This window comes from Sminthopsis crassicaudata, chromosome 5 (assembly GCF_048593235.1).
Source record: "Sminthopsis crassicaudata isolate SCR6 chromosome 5, ASM4859323v1, whole genome shotgun sequence".
Lineage (NCBI taxonomy): Eukaryota > Metazoa > Chordata > Mammalia > Dasyuromorphia > Dasyuridae > Sminthopsis > Sminthopsis crassicaudata.
This window is the reverse complement of record NC_133621.1, coordinates 280,947,559-280,965,232: the sequence shown is the minus strand read 5'-3', so window position 1 is coordinate 280,965,232 and position 17,674 is coordinate 280,947,559. Positions and strand designations below refer to the sequence as shown.

Sequence of the window (17,674 nt, the reverse complement as noted above, 5' to 3'; positions counted from 1 at the left end):
TATTTACAATTCTGTGTTGATAATCATCTTGGTATTGATAGGTAAGATACATACTGAAATCTCAAAGTATTCATTGAGCATTAACTCTGGAATGTATAAGATGTCACCTGAAGATGTATTGTAACTCTAGCCAAAAGGGTATATTAAGCCTGGCACTCATGATTAATAAACGAAGACTGCAAAGCATATCTTCCACCTGACTTCAGAGATTCATTCACACTCTCAGTTATTCACTGAAGTTGGACGCCAACAATCTGTCTTTCAAAAACACTATTAACACAGCAAGAAGCAAGATTATCTTCCCAGGATTGGAGGCTCAGACTCCAGGAATGTGGAACACCCCAGGGTTGAGGATTGGGGTTCAGAGAAATGATTTATTTTCCCCATCCAACCTCTTACTACAAAGATGCTCATGTTTGGAATAAACACTAGAGGGTCTAGAGAGAGTATTTAGATAAAGATTTTTGGCTCTTCTTTGGAAGTAACAGGACTGGAAGAAACAAAACTTGAGCTGAATCCATTCATTGGTAGTGATGGTGGTGCTTATTCTGCTGTACAGAAATATTCCTTATAGCCTCCAAAGGGGCCTAGCCATCTTCTCTCCTTCCCCTCAAGCACCACACCTCATCAACTACTGGTCCTTTATTTTTATAATGGTGGCTTTTTGTTTTTCAGGATCTGTGCAGGGATCGATTTTGGCAGAATTCATATGTTTCTCCCTCCTTACCTTCCTTCTCATTACCTTGGATGACATCAGGTGGTCCAATGTAGACTGAACATAGGCAGTTCTTCTGGACATATTTCTGCATTTGTCATGCTGCACAGGAGAGGTTGGATCAAAAGAAGAAGAAAATCAGAGGGCAGAAAACAGGCAAGCAGGCAACAACAGTGAAAGGTGAGAACACCGTGTCCACATTCAGCACCCTTAGTCCTTTCTCTTAAGTTAGACTCCTCTATCACAGGTTCGTTGGGGTTGCTCTGAATCACCTCAATCAATAAGAAGAAAAATTGTCCTGACCAGAAACATGGATAAACAAAGATAACCTGCATTGGTCCTTTCTGTCCTATGAAAAGAGCACTAGATTTGGAGTTAGGCAAAGAGCACTGGATTTGGAGTGGGGGAAGGGAAACTTAAGACACATGAGTTTCACTTTCTTTTCCTAGTAAAATGGGAATAATGATATTTGCATCTCCTTCACAAGGTTTTTAGAATTAAATGAAATAATGTAAATAACATACTCTGTAAACTCAAGTTTAATATTAAATAAATGTGAATTGTAATTTTTTTAAAAAGTTAATTGTGTCAACAATAACTTGAAGATGCCACAAAGGTGTTTTTTTAAAGTGATTGTATCAAATGGTACCCTAGTACATTCCCAAGTAAGTTTTGCTATTCTTGATCCTGAACAAAGTCAGACATTCAAAACGACATCTTGCACATACCTTTCAGCAAGAACAAGGTGAAGAACAAGGTAAGTGGGCAAACCAGAATATAAGATTGGCATCCTTTCTGAAAAGCTTTTTAAAGCTGAAAATAAGTTATGTTTACCTGAGGGAAAAGACACTAATTTTAAAAGACACATAGAATTAAATCAGATTTGTTATAAAGGAACTTGAATGCACATATCAAATGGAAAAGGAAAAACGTAAGAGATCTATTCTCAAAAAGAGTCCATGTGATGAGATTTAGGTTTTGGGGTTCCCTTTAGTAGGCCTAGATTTGGGAATGATAAGGTCTAGATTTAGGGAACCAAAATAAGCTTAGGGTTTCTGGTGGTCAGAGAGTTAAATGATAAGGTCCAGTGGCAGGTTTGGGATTCAGGGAACTAAATGGAGAGGTTTGGATCCCCTCTTGGGATTTGGTGCAAAGATAGGGAATTTGGGGGAACTCCCTTCTGGCAACACAGGGATTCTCTATAAAGGAATTTACAGGCCTGAAAACTGAGATTTGTAAAAGATTTATTATAGGGATTGGGAAGTAATGTTAAAAATCCTGACAGAGAGGCCTAAGGTCTCATTAGGGAGATAGGTGAGGATAAAGAGAGGATAATACTGGAAGAGAATAGTATTCCAATAGGCAGAGGTTTCCTAGATATGGCATGGCATGGCATGGCATAGCATGGCATGTTTAGAACCTCTGCAAAGAGAGGATTCTAGTTTGGCTCTTTTATAATAGGAGCTTTGGCTACAAGCTGAAGGGGGCTAGTGGGTGGAATCTCAAGTTAGCTCATCTCCTAGCTGGGTTTCAGCTTGAGCTGGAATTTGAATAGAATGAGTTTCTTTAATTCAATAGGATCGGAATTCTTTTGCTATATAACATATTAAAACTGCCTGTTTCCCTTGGGCAGGGTCCCTCACTGAGGCAGAGTTAAAGATTTTCTCTTTCAAGGAGTTTTATAGTTTCTGGGTTCCTTCTTCACATGCCAGAGATTTTAACCCAAAGGCAGAGTGAAATTAGTTTACTCTGACAACAGCTTGAAGATGCCCAAAGCAGAGGTGTCTTTAAATTAATGATATCAAATGGTGTCTTGGTATAGTTTAGGGATCTCTCAATGAATCTTTATGCTAAAACTGAAAAACAAGGTTTTGTGGTAGAAGAACAAGATTGACTTTTTAATTCTCTCTTCTATCACAAAATCTTGCTTTTCAAATCAATGAACATACCATTTTAAGAGAGCAAATACATAATTATGAAAGTGAGAAGATAGAAAGAGCTTTAGATTTTTAAATGATGTCATCTCAAAACATTTTACATTTTGAAATGAAATGTTAAATTTATTTTCAACAAAATAAATTAGGAATTTGAATTTTCAGCAGCCTGAAGATAAAACTTTTCAATGTAAAATTGTGACATGCAAGAAAGGGGAATGATAAAAATCAAACTGATATTCATTTTTAGATAAGATCATTTATTTTGATTAAAACTGTTGTGCAACTTATGACATTATAAAGGCAGAGTACTACTTAACCACTTGTAAGTAAACTTGATAAATTTGTATTTCTAATAATTTGTCTCATATTCCATTTAAATGGTTCAATGGAATATATTATGAGAAATGCTAAAACAAAATTCTGAAAAAATATTCTAGGTGTAGGTAATGTAACAAATAAAATTAGACATCTGAATTGAGATTGGAACATTATAGTCCGACAATTGATATGAGACATTATAGTTACCCTTTCAATAATCTTTGAAATAGGTTTATCAATATTACTAGATTTAATTCAAACTATTTTGAACTACTTTTAGAAATATGAATCATATTTTTTTTAGTGACATGACTAAGATAAGACATTACTTTAACCAGAAGAAAGGGAATAAACTATTGACTGCCAGGCTACAGCCATAGAGGAGAAGACCAACACAAATAGAGGTTGGCAAGGAATTGGCAGTGTGTGTTCCTGCAATTGCTCTCAATAAAAGAAGCAAAATGCTCCAAGAGAATCAAGGTTCCCAGATGGGAGCATAAGTTTCTCAGGTCATTTCCCTGGAGGAGACAGCTCTTCTCTGAAGTAAGAGATCTTCTTATAATGCAAATTAACAGTGGCATTTATATTAGTTAGGTTATCTCAATGTATGTGCAGATTTATTACATATTACATACATACATTACCTAACTACTTTTTCAGGCGTGTGCTCTAAATGCTTTGTGTATTGGCAATTCACCACTTTTGTGTGATATTAATAAAAAAGTGCCAACAGCCTAAGGTGGGAAGGAAGAAGGCAATGAGAAGAAGGCAGAATTGAAAGTCAGTAGAGATGTCACAAGACAAAAAAGACAAATAGAATACAAGTTAAGGACAGAGAATTGTCATTGAATACAATCAGTGTCTCACAGTACAGGCAGTGAGATATAGGACAATAAATCAGATAGCTCCTATATAGAAGCACTTAGCTGAAAGCTGAGATTAGTAAGCAGCAGCTAAGGCACAAGACTTGGGATTCCAGTTATTTTTAAGGAAGTTTAGTTAGGAGACCTGTCTTCTGGGACCTTAGTGCTATTTGGTGATGAAAAGACTAAACTTGTCTCTTTGTAAATTCTTAGGTTGATGTGAAACGAAACTATTCTTAGGTTGATATGACATGAACCTGAGGGAGGAAAAGATAATATTTCCTAGGACACACACAGACCTAAAAAGGTCTAACCTGTAAACTTAACCTAACCTGAAAGGAATATAGCATCTTAAGAAAGTGAGCTATTGCAAGGGAAAGGAGGGAGTGAGAAGCCAGCATGAGACTGAGCATGGTGAGCTAATAAGTAACTTAAGGGAACATCTACACTTTGAGGACATTGTTTATAAGGGAAGAAAGGGGGCATGGTATTACAATTTGGATTTCTGATTGGATACAGGGTTTTGAAAGACCTCCATCAAGGGTGGGACTGGAAGGCTGACATTCCCTGGTTGCCTCAGGGAGTATTACAATTTTATCTCCAGGCTTTCACTGTTACCTCACCTACCCACCCCAGGACCTCATCACTAGAGGATTTTATATTGGGTTTCAGTGATTTTTCGTCTCTTCCCATTGTAGAGTTTATATCAACTAGAATGTATATACATATACATTGTATTAATAGAGAGCATTGTCAAATGGGAGAAATATTAGACTTGTTTTATTCATGAATGGAAGGTATAGATCTGCAAATTGAGTTTTGATGTAGAGAAAAAAAACTTTCTAACAGTAAGAAGGATCCCAAAGGGAAATAGGTTATTTTAAGAAAGACTGCTTTTAAGGTGAAACCAGTCTTTTAAGGGGAATATTTGTAGGGCCTCTTAGGAAATAATACCTTTTTAAAAAGATTTTAAAGCACAAATAAAGCACCAATTTGATTGCACAAATTTGATAGCAAGGTGATCCCTATGAACATTAAGAAACCTCACACTTAAAAGTTAAGGACTTAAAAAGAAGACTTAAAAGTTAAGGACTTAAAAACAAGTTAAATTGATTTAAGACAGTGAAGGAGTCACATTAGAATTTCTATTTTCATTTCAGCAATTTTCTGTTTCTCTAAATTGTAATCATTCTTTAGGAGCAGGTTTCTTGGGGAGCTTGTAGAGGCAGCCTTCCTTTCAGTTCAGTTCAATAAAAACAAAATGCAGCCAGGAGTTGAAGTTCAGATCCTTTATTGTGTCCTTCAAAATCCTGAATCTTTTCCTGGGCCTAGTTAGCTTTCTTAGAGGCCTATCCCTCTCTTTGTTTCCCGCAAGCTCATGTGCAAATGGCTCCAGCCAGCACGAAGGTTGAAGTGGGATTGAGTCTGACTCTGAATACCCCAAGAAGTTTTCCCAAAGTCCTCCTTGGCCCTGAGAGCCTCTTGCTTATATGCTGCCCCCTGAGCACACACCAATCATTTCATCACCAGGAAACCATTATTTGCTGTAGGATTAATTCAATGCTAAATTAGATTTAATCATTGTCTCCTCAATTCCACTCAGTACTTCAAGTTCTGGCCCATAACATCTCCTTGTAGGGTTAGATCAATCATACTGAATTAGGTAATTATATCCATTCCAGTGACTTAGCACCTTATAAGAATCCTAACACATTTCTATTGTCACTACCTTCCACCAATTAGTGATGAAGACCATCTCATTCCACTATGCTTTATACAATGCTTTTTTTTTATTTTAGAGAAGCAAAGATTTTCCCCTCCTGCAGCAAGAATAATAAATGATTACTCCACCTAAAACTACATTTTAATTTAATACTCTAGTATTTGATATTAAGACATTTCTTCAACTCTGAAACTATATACCACTAAAAGGGAAAAATCCTAAAGATGTTTTTAAAAAGTAGTAAAGTAGTAAAACTAAAAATTATTTTGGAGACAAGTAAAAAAGTACCACTTGAGAAATCATAAAAGTTTTAACTATTTGTGACGACTAGAGAGAACCTAAAAGCAGTTACTAAAATGAAAAACCAAATAAAATACCATTTCAAAATAAACTTCAAATAAAATTCAAAGTCAAAACGAAAAGATAAGTAGATTTCCTGGGAAGAAGAAAGAAATGACAGATGATTGACTAAATCTAAGAGGCAAAAAATAATAATAATAATAATAATCTGCTTACAAGACTATCTGAGGCATATAGCAGCTTAGAAATTTTCGTCCCAAGTGAGGATGATTATGATTTGACATAGTCATAATCCAATAATCTTGCCTAGGACTGCAAAGATTGGGGCTAAACCTAGAGTCAAGTTCTCTTTCTAGAATCTCAACTATTATGATCATTAGATAAAAACAATACATAAGGCCTAGAAATACTGATAATAATCCTGTACTAGGGATTGGGAGTAAATAGGGAAGTAAAATACATCTGAAATTGACCTACCAGAAGTGTAAAATGGTAGGTGAATTTCAAGTGCATTGTACTTCCATGTTTGGCTGCAAAGCTGCAAGAGGATGCCTCTTTAAAAAACAATACTCAAAAAGGATGGAGATCATACACACTTGATCCACCTGTGGGCACTAAAAGGTGAAGGGAAAACCCCTTTTTCTTTCCTTTTACCTTGTGGCTCAGAGAAATGGGCTGTGGTATTTGTTTCTCTTCTGTTTTTATTTGGCCTTATCGGTTTCTAGGCAGAAGTGATAGAATCCCCATCAGAGCTAGGAGTTTAAGCCATGACAATATAGGATTCAGCAGCCAGCCAATTCAGTAGAAAAGCGTAAAGAATTCACATGCCTGGCTGTAACGTTCAGCCTACCTTTCTGGAGATCCTCTGGAAGGGCCATATATGAAAAGATTCAACTTGTCTCTTTGTAAATTCTTATATATGCTCTTTAAAAGAATGCAATTTGGAAATTAACTTCCCTGTGTATAATTTCTATGATTCATTGTATCTATCTGTATTGGACAACTAAGTGAGGTATTCTGAGAGAGCAACGAAGCTGATACTATAAAGTATACATGCAAAACCAGTTGCCTTCAGTTATAATCATTAATTACAAGCCTGCTTTTTGCCTGTCTTTATATGAAAATCATATTGTAAATCTTTATTTTAAACTGAAAATATGGATAAATAAAGTTTTCCAAGCACTTAGGATTTGCTTGGGACAGGAAAGTTCTTATTGAAATCATCTAAAGAAAAAAAAATAGCATATATGTACATAAGGCTGTAGATATGCAACTGAACAAAATGTATATTGAGTTGCATTTTCTATGATTACTAGAAGCTTCTTTTGCTCTATATTGTGTACAATAGGTTGACCTGTTGTTTCTAGTAGTTTGGTTGGAGGCATGAAGCATGGAGTAGACACTATTTGCCCATCCTGGTACAAGGTAGTATCCCTATCTTCTGACATTTTCATTTGATTTCTCTCAACTCATTGAGTTCTCTCATCTCTCCTCTCTATCTCTCTCTTGCCTTGCCTTGCTTACTCAAATCCCAGCTAAAATCTTCCTTTCTACAAGACGATTTCCCCAATCCTCCTTAATACTGATGTCTTCCTCTGGTGATTTTCTAGTTTGTCTTGTATGTAATATCATGTTTGTACTTAGCTATTTTCACATTGTTGCTTCCGTAGGAATATGAGTGTGCTGACAGTGAGGACTTTCTTGTATCATTCTTTGTATACTCAGCTTTTAGTGCAATGTAAGTTACATAGTAGACAATAGATTTATTGAATGACTGTTACTCACACATAGCGCTCCATCACCTGTCATAAAGTATCTTCACTGGCTGTTCCCATACCTGGAATGCTCCTCACTTCCATCTCCTGGCTTCCTTCAAGTCTCAGCTAAAGTCTTGCCTTCTATACATGCTTTATCACCCTTAAAACTAGAGCGTTCCATCTGAGACTACTCCCACTTCAGTTTATAAGTATCTGATTTACACTTAGTTGTTTTGACCCATGTAATCTGACAATCTCTCTCTCTCCTTTCCAATGCATCATACTTCTTCAACATACATTTTGTGCTCCCAGAAATACCCTCATTTTCTATTTCCTCAACTTTCTCATTTCATACAGTATACTTCATCATACCTTGACCTGATACAAAGATAGTTAGACCTCTGATCACCAAATAATACAGCACTGCTGCCCTTATAAATTCTCAATTTCTTATTTGATCACACTCTATTCTCATCCCACCTCTTTGCAAATTTAAACCCTGTTCTTCATCCAGACCTGACCTCTAATCCCAGATTAGACCATCCCTTCTGGACTAGCTTTTTTTCTTTCCCCATTTTGATTCCCTGGCGAAGCATTCAATTTGTCTGTTCAACTCTACATACCCACTTATCAAATTGCCAACTGTATCTTTCTCAGACTCAGTCTTGAATCATTCCTGCCCTTGAATCACTCCTGCCCTGCACTGCCTTTGCCCTTATATACATGCTACAGAAAAGAATGCAACTGTGGGCTACTACTACATAACCTCAGCCGGGTTCTGAAAGACTATTTATCTCATTTAATCAATCAAATACTTTCAGCCACTGTCTTCTCCTTCACCTCTCTCACATGAAGAGGTGGCGCTTCTCCTTGCCAATGAAAATGCCTCTACACATACAAGCAATACCATTCTATCTCACCTATATTTCTCTTTAAACATTCCTCTTCTCACTTAACTTCAATCATTCCCTGCATCCTGGCTATTCCCCTGCTTGCCTACAAACATCCCCAAAGAACCTTTACTTATTCAATCCATACCCTCTATCATCCCAAATCCCTACTGTCTTTTGTAGCTAAATGCCTTAAGAAGCCCGTTGACAACTGGTATCTCCACTTCCTCTCCTGTCATTTTCTTCTAATACTCTGTGTTCTATCTTCCAAATTCTTCAAAATTATTAGTGATCTCTTAATTGCCAAATCCAATGGTCTTTTTTCAGTTCTCATCTCTACCTCTCTGCAGTCTCCCTTGGTGATGAACTCCTCTGACTGACCTCGTCCAATGCAGGTCGTCCAATGCAGGGGTAATCCCTGCTCCTTCATTTCTCTGTACCTATTGCTGACACAAATAGTAATGGTTTAATAGAAGCAACAACTTTTGGCCTTGGCACCTTTATTCTTCACATATTTCACCAGATGGGGTAGTTAGGTGGCCTAATGAATAAGAGATCTGGGTCTAGAGTCAGGAAGAGTCATCTTGAGGGGCACCTAGATGGCAAAAAGGAAAAAGCACTTGCGCTGGAATTAGGAGGGTTTGAATTCAAATCTGTCTTTAGACACTTAACACTTCCTTGTTGTGTGACTAGGCAGACGAGTCACTTAACAAGGTTTGCTTCATTTGTCAAAATGAACTTAAGGAAACAGCAAACCATTCCAGCAACTTTGCCAAGAAAATTCCCTTCATTTTAGACATGACAGAATTTCAGCATAAGAGAATAGTATTTCCTCCCACATCATCACTAATGAAGAATAAGTTAGTTTTTGTTTTAAAATAAAAAGCAATTTTTCATTCATTAAAAATGAACAGGCACTTTCCAACAATGAGATGATTGATGCCAGTTCCAATGATCTTGTGGTGAAGAAAGCCATCTGCATCCAAAGAGAGAACTGTGGGAACTGAATATGGATCACGACTTAAACATTCTCACTCTTTTATTTTTTATTCACTTGCATTTTGTTTTCTTGCTCATTTACTTTCCTTTTTTTAATCTGATTTTTCTTGTGCAGCAAGAAAAGTATATGTTTATACATATTAGATTTAACATATATTTTAACATGTTTAACATATACTAGATTGCTTGCCATCTAGGGGAAAGAGTGGGGGCAAGGAGGAGCAATCTGAAACATAAGGCTATGCAAGGGTCAGTGTCAGATTATCGATGCATATGTTTTGAAAATAAAAAGTTTTATTAAAATAGTTTTAAAAAATTAATAGGCAGCAAAACCATTTTGCTGACAAATAGAGTAGCTGATCACTGGAATAGGTTAATTTCATGGTCAAAACAGTCAATAACTATAGCAATCTGTAACCCTGGCCCTCAGTTTCCCTTCTCATCCATGGGGTAAATATAGTACAACAAACTATTATTCACCCTTGTTATACAACTGTGGGATAGCCCTGGGAACAAATATCGCTGTTGGATAGCCCTGGGAACAAATATCGCTTTCAGAACATCATCCTGGGTGGATTTTGGCCAAATCCAACAGAGCAGAGTTATCTACATACTAGAGCAAGTTACTCCAGTAACAATTTTCTCACCCTTGACAAGCTCCAGAAGGTCTGGCTCCCCTTCTATATTTGCTGGAGAAAGTGAAGTTAGCGTCGTTGGCATGTAACCTTCTTTGCTCCTTGGGTTATTTAAGTCACATTTATGCTTATGCATAAATTGTCATCTCACACCAATCTGATCAATTGAATCAAATGATCTTGGGCGACATCTAGTGGTTCTGTCCAAGATTGCCCTTAAATTCTCAGTTAAAGCTCTTCACCCCTATTCTCTCACTCCAGCAGCCAAAGCTGCTCTGGCACAAGTTATATAGACTCTCTTCACTCAGGGTCTCATCATTATGACCCAGAACTTCCAGTTACCTTGTCTCTTTCTCCTGCTCCCGAATACCTTACAGCCTTACTCCACCAAGGTGATTCTATTTTAGAATGTTTTTTCCCTTCTATTCAGCCTTACCATGTGATTTTACCTTATGCTGCTTTGGCAGGACACCTCCTGCAAAGAGCAATTAAAAGAACTCTAAAGCTTCCTTGTTTCTCTGTTTGTCTCAATCCTTTGGTCTACCACATCCTTTATGTCTATCCAAGCTAATGAACACTTTGCAGTTTTTCAGGTGGCAATCTTCCACAGAGGCTCTAATTTGTTTCAGTTGTTTACAGCATATCATTATTGCTTTGCAAAAAACAAGAAGCTATTAACCAACATTTATTACAACTTATAATTGAAGTAAGAGATACATTATTAGTTTTAGGAGATCATGTAGATTACTCAGAACCACAATTTATGTTGACATGTGATTATAGGGGGAGCTAGGTGGGGCTGCTAATAGGGCACCAGCCCTGAACTCAAGAGGACCTGAGAGCCAATCTGATCTCCAACACCTAACACTTTCTAGCTGTGTGACCCTGGGCAAGGCACTTAACCCCAATTGTCTCAGAAAAGAAAGAAAAAAAAAAAAAGGAATGTTATTTTAGATTTCACCCTCTGTATGTCACTGCTGTAACATCCTTCTAAGAATGGTGTTAATATGGCAATCTTTGAAAAAATCATATGAACTGGGCTTCTACAAATCAATCTGACCCCAAAGGCATTGATGAATTCAGGAATTTGTTCCAGCAAGCCTTGATTTCTTGGCACTTTGCCTTCTCCTGCCATGGTTCTATTATCACTGCTCCTTTGTTGATATTTACATTCTGTTGCCAGATATCTTGGCTTTGTCAAGTTGCAGGGGGTGTGTACAAAACAGTTGGTGGTTATTGATCACCTGGTACTTCTGCAACAAATTGCCTGCTTCCCAAACAATCAGACTTGCTTAGTCTGTGATTAGTTTGCAGAATTCCAGGTCATTCTGATCTGGCACTGAAACCCTCCTTCGAGCCAGCCAGCAGACAGTCAAAGGCTGAAAAGGACTGGGAACAGATATGCTGGAATGGAATGGTAAATAGGCTGGATAGAAGGTGATACTTTATCTGAAAACATTAAAGTTTTTCTTTGAACCCTAAATTGACAGTCGCTTCATACTGTGATTGATTTATCTACTTTTTGTTTTTCTTTTGTTTCCTTAGCAACTTTGTGGTTTTAGAGCTTAAGAGAAGGCTCAAAAACTACAAAACACTTTGCACACAAATAAAGTCAGATCTAACCAATTAGAAAAATATTAAATGCTCTTGGATAGGTAGAGCAAATATAATCAAGATGACAGTGTTACCTAAAATAATTTATTAGTTAAAAAGTTAAAATTTATTTAAAAATAAATTATTTAGTAGTTAAAACTATTTAATGACCTAGAAAAAAATAACAAAATTCATCTGGAAAAACAAAAGGTCAAGATTTTCAAGGGAAGTAATGAAAAAAAATCAAATGAAGGTGGCCTAGCTGTGCCAGATCTAAAACTGTATTATAAAGCAGGGGTCACCAAAATCATTTGGTATTGGCTAAAAAACAGACTAGTTGATCAGTGGAATAGGTTAGGTTCACAGGACAAAATAGTCAATAACTTTAATAATCTAGTGTTTGACAAACCCAAAGACCCCAGCTTCTGGGATAAGAATTCACAGTTTGACAAAAACTGCTGGGAAAATTGGAAACTAGTATGGCAGAAAGTAGGCATTGACCCACACATAACACAGTACACCAAGATCAGATCAAAATGGGTTCATGATTTAGGCATAAAGAATGAAATGAGAAGAACAGAGGATAGTTTACCTCTCAGACCTGTGGAGGAGGACCAAAATTTGTGACCAAAGAAGAACTAGAATCAGTATTGATCACAAAATACAAAAATTTTGATATCAAATTAAAAAGCCTTTGTACAAACAAAACTAATGCAGACAAGATTAGAAGGAAAAAAACTGGGAAAATATTTTTACAATCAAAAGTTTTAATAAAGGCCTCATTTCCAAAAAGGCCTCATTTCTAAAATATATAGAGAATTGACTCTAATTTATAAGAAATCAAGCCAATCTCCAATTGATAAATGGTCAAAGGTTATGAACAGACAATTCTCAGATGAAGAAATTGAAACTATTTCTAGTCATATGAAAAGATGCTCCTACTCATTATTAATCAGAGAAATGCAAATTAAGACAACTCTGAAATAGAATGACAGGGAAAGGAAATGCTGAATTGTTGGAGGGGATGTGGGAAAACAGGGACACTGGTACCTTGTTGTTGGAATTGTGAATACATCCAGCCATAATGGAGAGCAATTGGGAACTATACTCAAAAAGTTATCAAACTGTGCATCCCCTTAGACCCCACAGTGTTACTACTCCCAAAGAGATATTAAAGAATGGAAAGGGACCTGTATGTGCAAAAATGTTTGTGGCAGCCCTCTTTTGGGGGCCAGAAATTGGATGCCCCTCGATTGGAGAATGGCTGAATAAATTGTGGGATATGAATATTATGGAATATTATTGTTCTGTCAGAAGTGACCCACAGGATGATTTCAGAAAGACCTGGAGAGATTTACATGAACTGATGCTGAATGAATGAGCAGGACCAGGAGATACTTGTATACTTCAACAACAATACTACAGGATGATCAATTCTGATGGATGTGGCCATTTTCAACAATGAGATGAACCAAGTCAATTCCAATAGAGAAGTAATGACCTGAACCAGCTACATCCAGCAAAAGAACTCTAGGAGATGATTATGAACCACTACATAGAATTCTCAATCCCTCTAATTTTGTCCGTTTGCATTTTTGATTGCCTTCAGAGGCTAAATGTACACTATTTCAAAATCCGTACAAATCTTTTTGTACAGCCAAACAACTGTTTGGACATGTATACATATATTGTATTTAATTTATACTCTAAAATATTTAACATGTATTGCCATCTGGGGGGAGGGAAGGAAGGGAAAAATTAGAACAAATGGTTTGGCAATTGTCAAGGTTGTAAAATTACCCATGCATATATCTGGTAAATAAAAACTATTAAAATAGTAAAAAAAAAAAATTGGACTGCTGGTATGAGGAGACAGAAAGTAAACTGGTCCTGGGAATTCAGCATGTAGAGACTGAGTTCTAAGCTTCCAGAATCCTTACAATGAAAGTCCTGGGGAAATTGACAGAATTGGAGACTGCATAAGTGAAGGGATATCCCTTACTGGAGTAAGCTCTCCACCAGAAATTCACTCTAAGGTCTCTGACTTCCTGATTTTAGTTCCTACTGATAGTGAAGCCATAACAGGAGAAAGAAAGAGACATAGGCAGAAACAGAGACAGGGGGAGAGAAAGGAAGGAGACAGAAAGAAAAGACATGAATAAAAATTTGGTAACTACCACTAGTCATAGGAAAACTCTAGATGTGTTTTATCACTGCTCTCAGAAAACAAGTGACTACTCCCTGTAAACTGATCCAAACATTTTGGAGAGCAATTTGGAATTATGCCCAAAGGGCTATCAACCTGGGTATACCCTTTGATCCAGCAGTGTTTCTACTGGTTCTGTAGACCAAAAAAGATCATAAAATTGGAAAAGGATCTACATGTGCAAAAATATTTGTAGCAGTCTTTTTTATCGAGGCGAGCAATTGGAAATTGAGTGAATGTTCATTAATTGAGGAATGACTGAATAAGTTATGGTATATGAATGTTATAGAATATTATTTTTCTATAAGAAATGATCAGCAGGATGATTTTAGAAAGACCTGGAGAGAATTACACAAACTAATGCTGAGTGAAGTGAGCAGAACTAAGAGAACATTGTACACAGCAAGATGGTGATTCAGACCAATTCTCATAAATTTGTGATGGAGAAAGACATCTATATCTAAAAAGAGGAATGGGGAGACTTAATGTGAATCACAATCTGGTATTTTCACATTCTTTGTTATTTGCTTTTTGTTTTCTTTCTTTTTCTCCCCTTGTTGATGTGATTTTTCTTGTGCCTCAAGATAAATGTAGAAATATGCATAGAAGGAAAAAAAAAGAGAGAAAGCTCAGCAAAAAATAAAATGTCTTGACCATAAACACCGGTGTTTCTCCTTTTCTTGCTTTCATGGTCTCTATGAGTGCTAGCAGGTCTGTCATTGGTATTCCACAATAAAGAGTGATATTAGAAGCAAACTAGCAGAACATAGAATAGTTTGTCATTCAGATCTGTTGAGAAGGACGAAATTTGTGACCAAAGAAGAACTGGAACTCATAACTGAACACCAAATACATAATTCTGATTATATTAAGTTTAAAAGTTTTTGTACAAACAAAACTAATGCAGACAAGATTAGAAGGGAAGCAATCAATTGGGAAAACATTTTTACGTTAAAGAATTATGATGATAAAGGGCTCATTTCTACAATATAGAGATTATTGACTCAAATTTATAAGAATTCAAGACATTCTCCAATTGATAAATGATCAAAGGATATTAATAATTTTCAGGTGAAGCAATTAAAACCATTTCTAGTCATATGAAAGGGTGCTCTAAATCACTATTGATCAGAGAAATGCAAATTAAGACAACTATGAGATATCACTACACATCTCTCAGATTGGCCAAGATGATAGGAAAAGATAATGATGAATGTTGGAGTGGATGTGGGAAAACTGGGACACACACAATGTTAGTGGAATTGTGAACCGAATTAGCCATTCTGGAGAGCAATTTGGAACTGTGATCAAAAACTTATCAAACTGTGCATGCCCTTTGATCCAACAATCTTTTTGCTGGGCTTGTACCCCAAAGAGATCTTAAAAGAGAGAAAGGGACCCACATGTGCAAAAATATTTGTGGCAGCCATTTTCAAGAAATTGGAATCTGAGTCGATGTCCCTCAGTTGGAGAATGGCTGAATAAGTTCTGGTATATGAATGTTATGGGATATTATTGTTTTATAAGAAACAATTAGCAGGATGGTTTTCGAGAGGTCTGGAGAGACTTACATGAACTGATGCTAAGTAAAATGAGCAGAACCAGGAGATCACTGTACACAGCAACATGCTGATCAGTTCTGGACATGACACTTTCCAACAATGGGAATGCTGAGGCCGGTTCCAAGGATCTTGTGATGAAGCGAGCCATCTACATCGAGAAGGGATTGTGGGAACTGAGTATGGATCATAACCTAACATTCTCTTTTTGTTGTTGCTTGCTTGCATGTGGTTTTCTTACTCATTTTCTTTATCTGATTTTTCTTGTGCTGCAAGATAATCGTATAAATATGTTTACATATATTGGATTTAACATGTAATTTAGCATATATAACATATATTGGATTGATTGCCATCTAAGAGAGGGAGTGGGGGAAAGAAGGAGAAAATTTGGAACACAAGGCAATGCAAGGGTCAATGTGGAAAATTATCAATGCATATGTTTTGAAAATAAAAAGTTTTAATTTAAGAAATAAACAAACAAACAAACAAACAGAACACTTTTCGACCTCTCCCAGCCCTATTTTATATAAGGAGAAAACCACATCCAGAGAGGCTGAAAGACTTCCCGGGTCATGCAAGCAAGAAGTGGCTTTGATTTCATGTTCTGTTCTTTTCACTATTCTCTTAGTATGGGTATACTCTACCCATACTCTAACTATAGTAGATGTCCAAATAAAGCAGTACTGTCACTACCAAAAAAAATTAATAAAAAAAAAAAAATAAGCAGGAAAGACAGGTGGCTCCAATTTTCAGTACTTGTTATCTAATCCCTAGGAGGAAAAGTCTGACCTTGATCCTGTCCCAGGTGCTGAGAGGGATTTCTTTTCGGAGGGTTAATGGTGGTGGGGGGGGCAAGGACTCACATGGAAGGATGGGGAGTGTCTTTGGCTACTCTGTTGTGGGTCTTCCCTTCTCCACCCCTCTCCAAACATTTGCTCTTACCCCTTCACCTTATTCAGATCATTCACGTTGTGCTTTCTGAGCAGGGGACTGCTGCACCTTCGCCACATCCCCGAGCAATGCAACTTTGTGGATGTTCCCGAGGTCCTTGCTCCAGACCAGGTATCCTTCTGTGATACATACCTAGTATCTTGTGGTTCGTTCATACAGCACTTTTCATACTTTATCTTTATTTTTTATTGCACTTTTAGTTTGGACTCCAAGTAACAAGGCAGTTTGATGAAGAGGCGAAACTGCCCCTTCTTGCTGAGGTGGAAAATCTTCTTCATCCTGGACACAAGTTGAATGAAGCCAGGGGAGAGGGCTGGTTGAGAGAACTGGCGGGTAAGTCCCCTCTTGGGTCCCTCAGCCTGCTCGGAAGGAGAATTAAAGGGGGAATAAACAGGTAAATCACAAGTAACTGGAGGCCGGAGGTTTAGAGACTTATGAGCCCACAGCAGTTTTAACCGATTTAGCCCTAGAGAGCCGCCTGCAATCCTAGCAATGGCAGGAGGGAAACTGAACTGCGGCTGTGTTTGTCAGGTCCGTGGTTCATATGGATGCGAAAAAGGGGGAAATCACTGACAGGTGGGTGCGTCCGTTAGCTCTCAGCTCGAGGAGTCCAAAGTTCTAGGTCTTGCGTTCGAATCTTGGAACTGCTCTGTTGCTTACTTTGATGGATTCACCATTTCCTTTGCCCGTCTCGGTTTCTTCTACTGTAAAATGAAGACATTCTACTAGATAATTTCTCAAATATCTTGCAACCCCTAACAGTTCTGTGAAGTTGAAGAAGGCGCCCAGATTGAAAAGGAGTCCTGGAATAGACAAATGTAGTGTAGATTCCTTTTTTGATACTTCCTTCCTTGTTATTGACTTCATGAGTGTCTGGGAAAGATTTGTACGGGACAGAGAGCCTGTCCCATGGAGAGGAGAGCTGTTCTCAATCAGGCAGTCCTGAGTTCAAGCCCATCCTATACAGCATTTAAATTGTCTTATTCATGCTGTAATTTATGGAGGAGCAGAAGGGAGAAGAGGTTTACAGTAGTTCAGTGGAGAAAAGATATGTCACTTTTAGTGGAAAGGTTTAAACGTACCCTAAGATTGTAGAATATATAGAGGATATCCTATGTATATAGAGTGCTCTATATACATTAAGAGTAGTGACTGAGTCAAAACTTCAAGAAAGATGAGCCCAGAAGACTTTGCAAATTTCAGAAAGTCATGAGGCTTTGGAAAG

General features: G+C 37.2%; 1 long non-coding RNA gene across 5 annotated transcripts in view; it reads right to left on the bottom strand.

Moving 5' to 3' along the window:
* The window catches only part of LOC141544745 (uncharacterized), a 36,019-nt gene extending 18,569 nt beyond the window's left edge, over positions 1-17,450 (bottom strand). Inside the window, exons 1-3 of one of the 5 annotated variants that reach the window (XR_012482780.1) lie at positions 16,441-17,084; positions 15,508-15,764; positions 728-817 (exon numbers count right to left, since the gene is read on the bottom strand). This is a non-coding gene — a long non-coding RNA (uncharacterized LOC141544745). Of the gene's footprint in view, positions 1-469; positions 818-14,786; positions 15,765-16,440 lie in introns of those variants that run through there. The other 4 variants (XR_012482778.1, XR_012482777.1, XR_012482779.1 and 1 more) reach the window with 4 other exon arrangements.
* Positions 17,451-17,674: the final 224 nt, after the last annotated feature.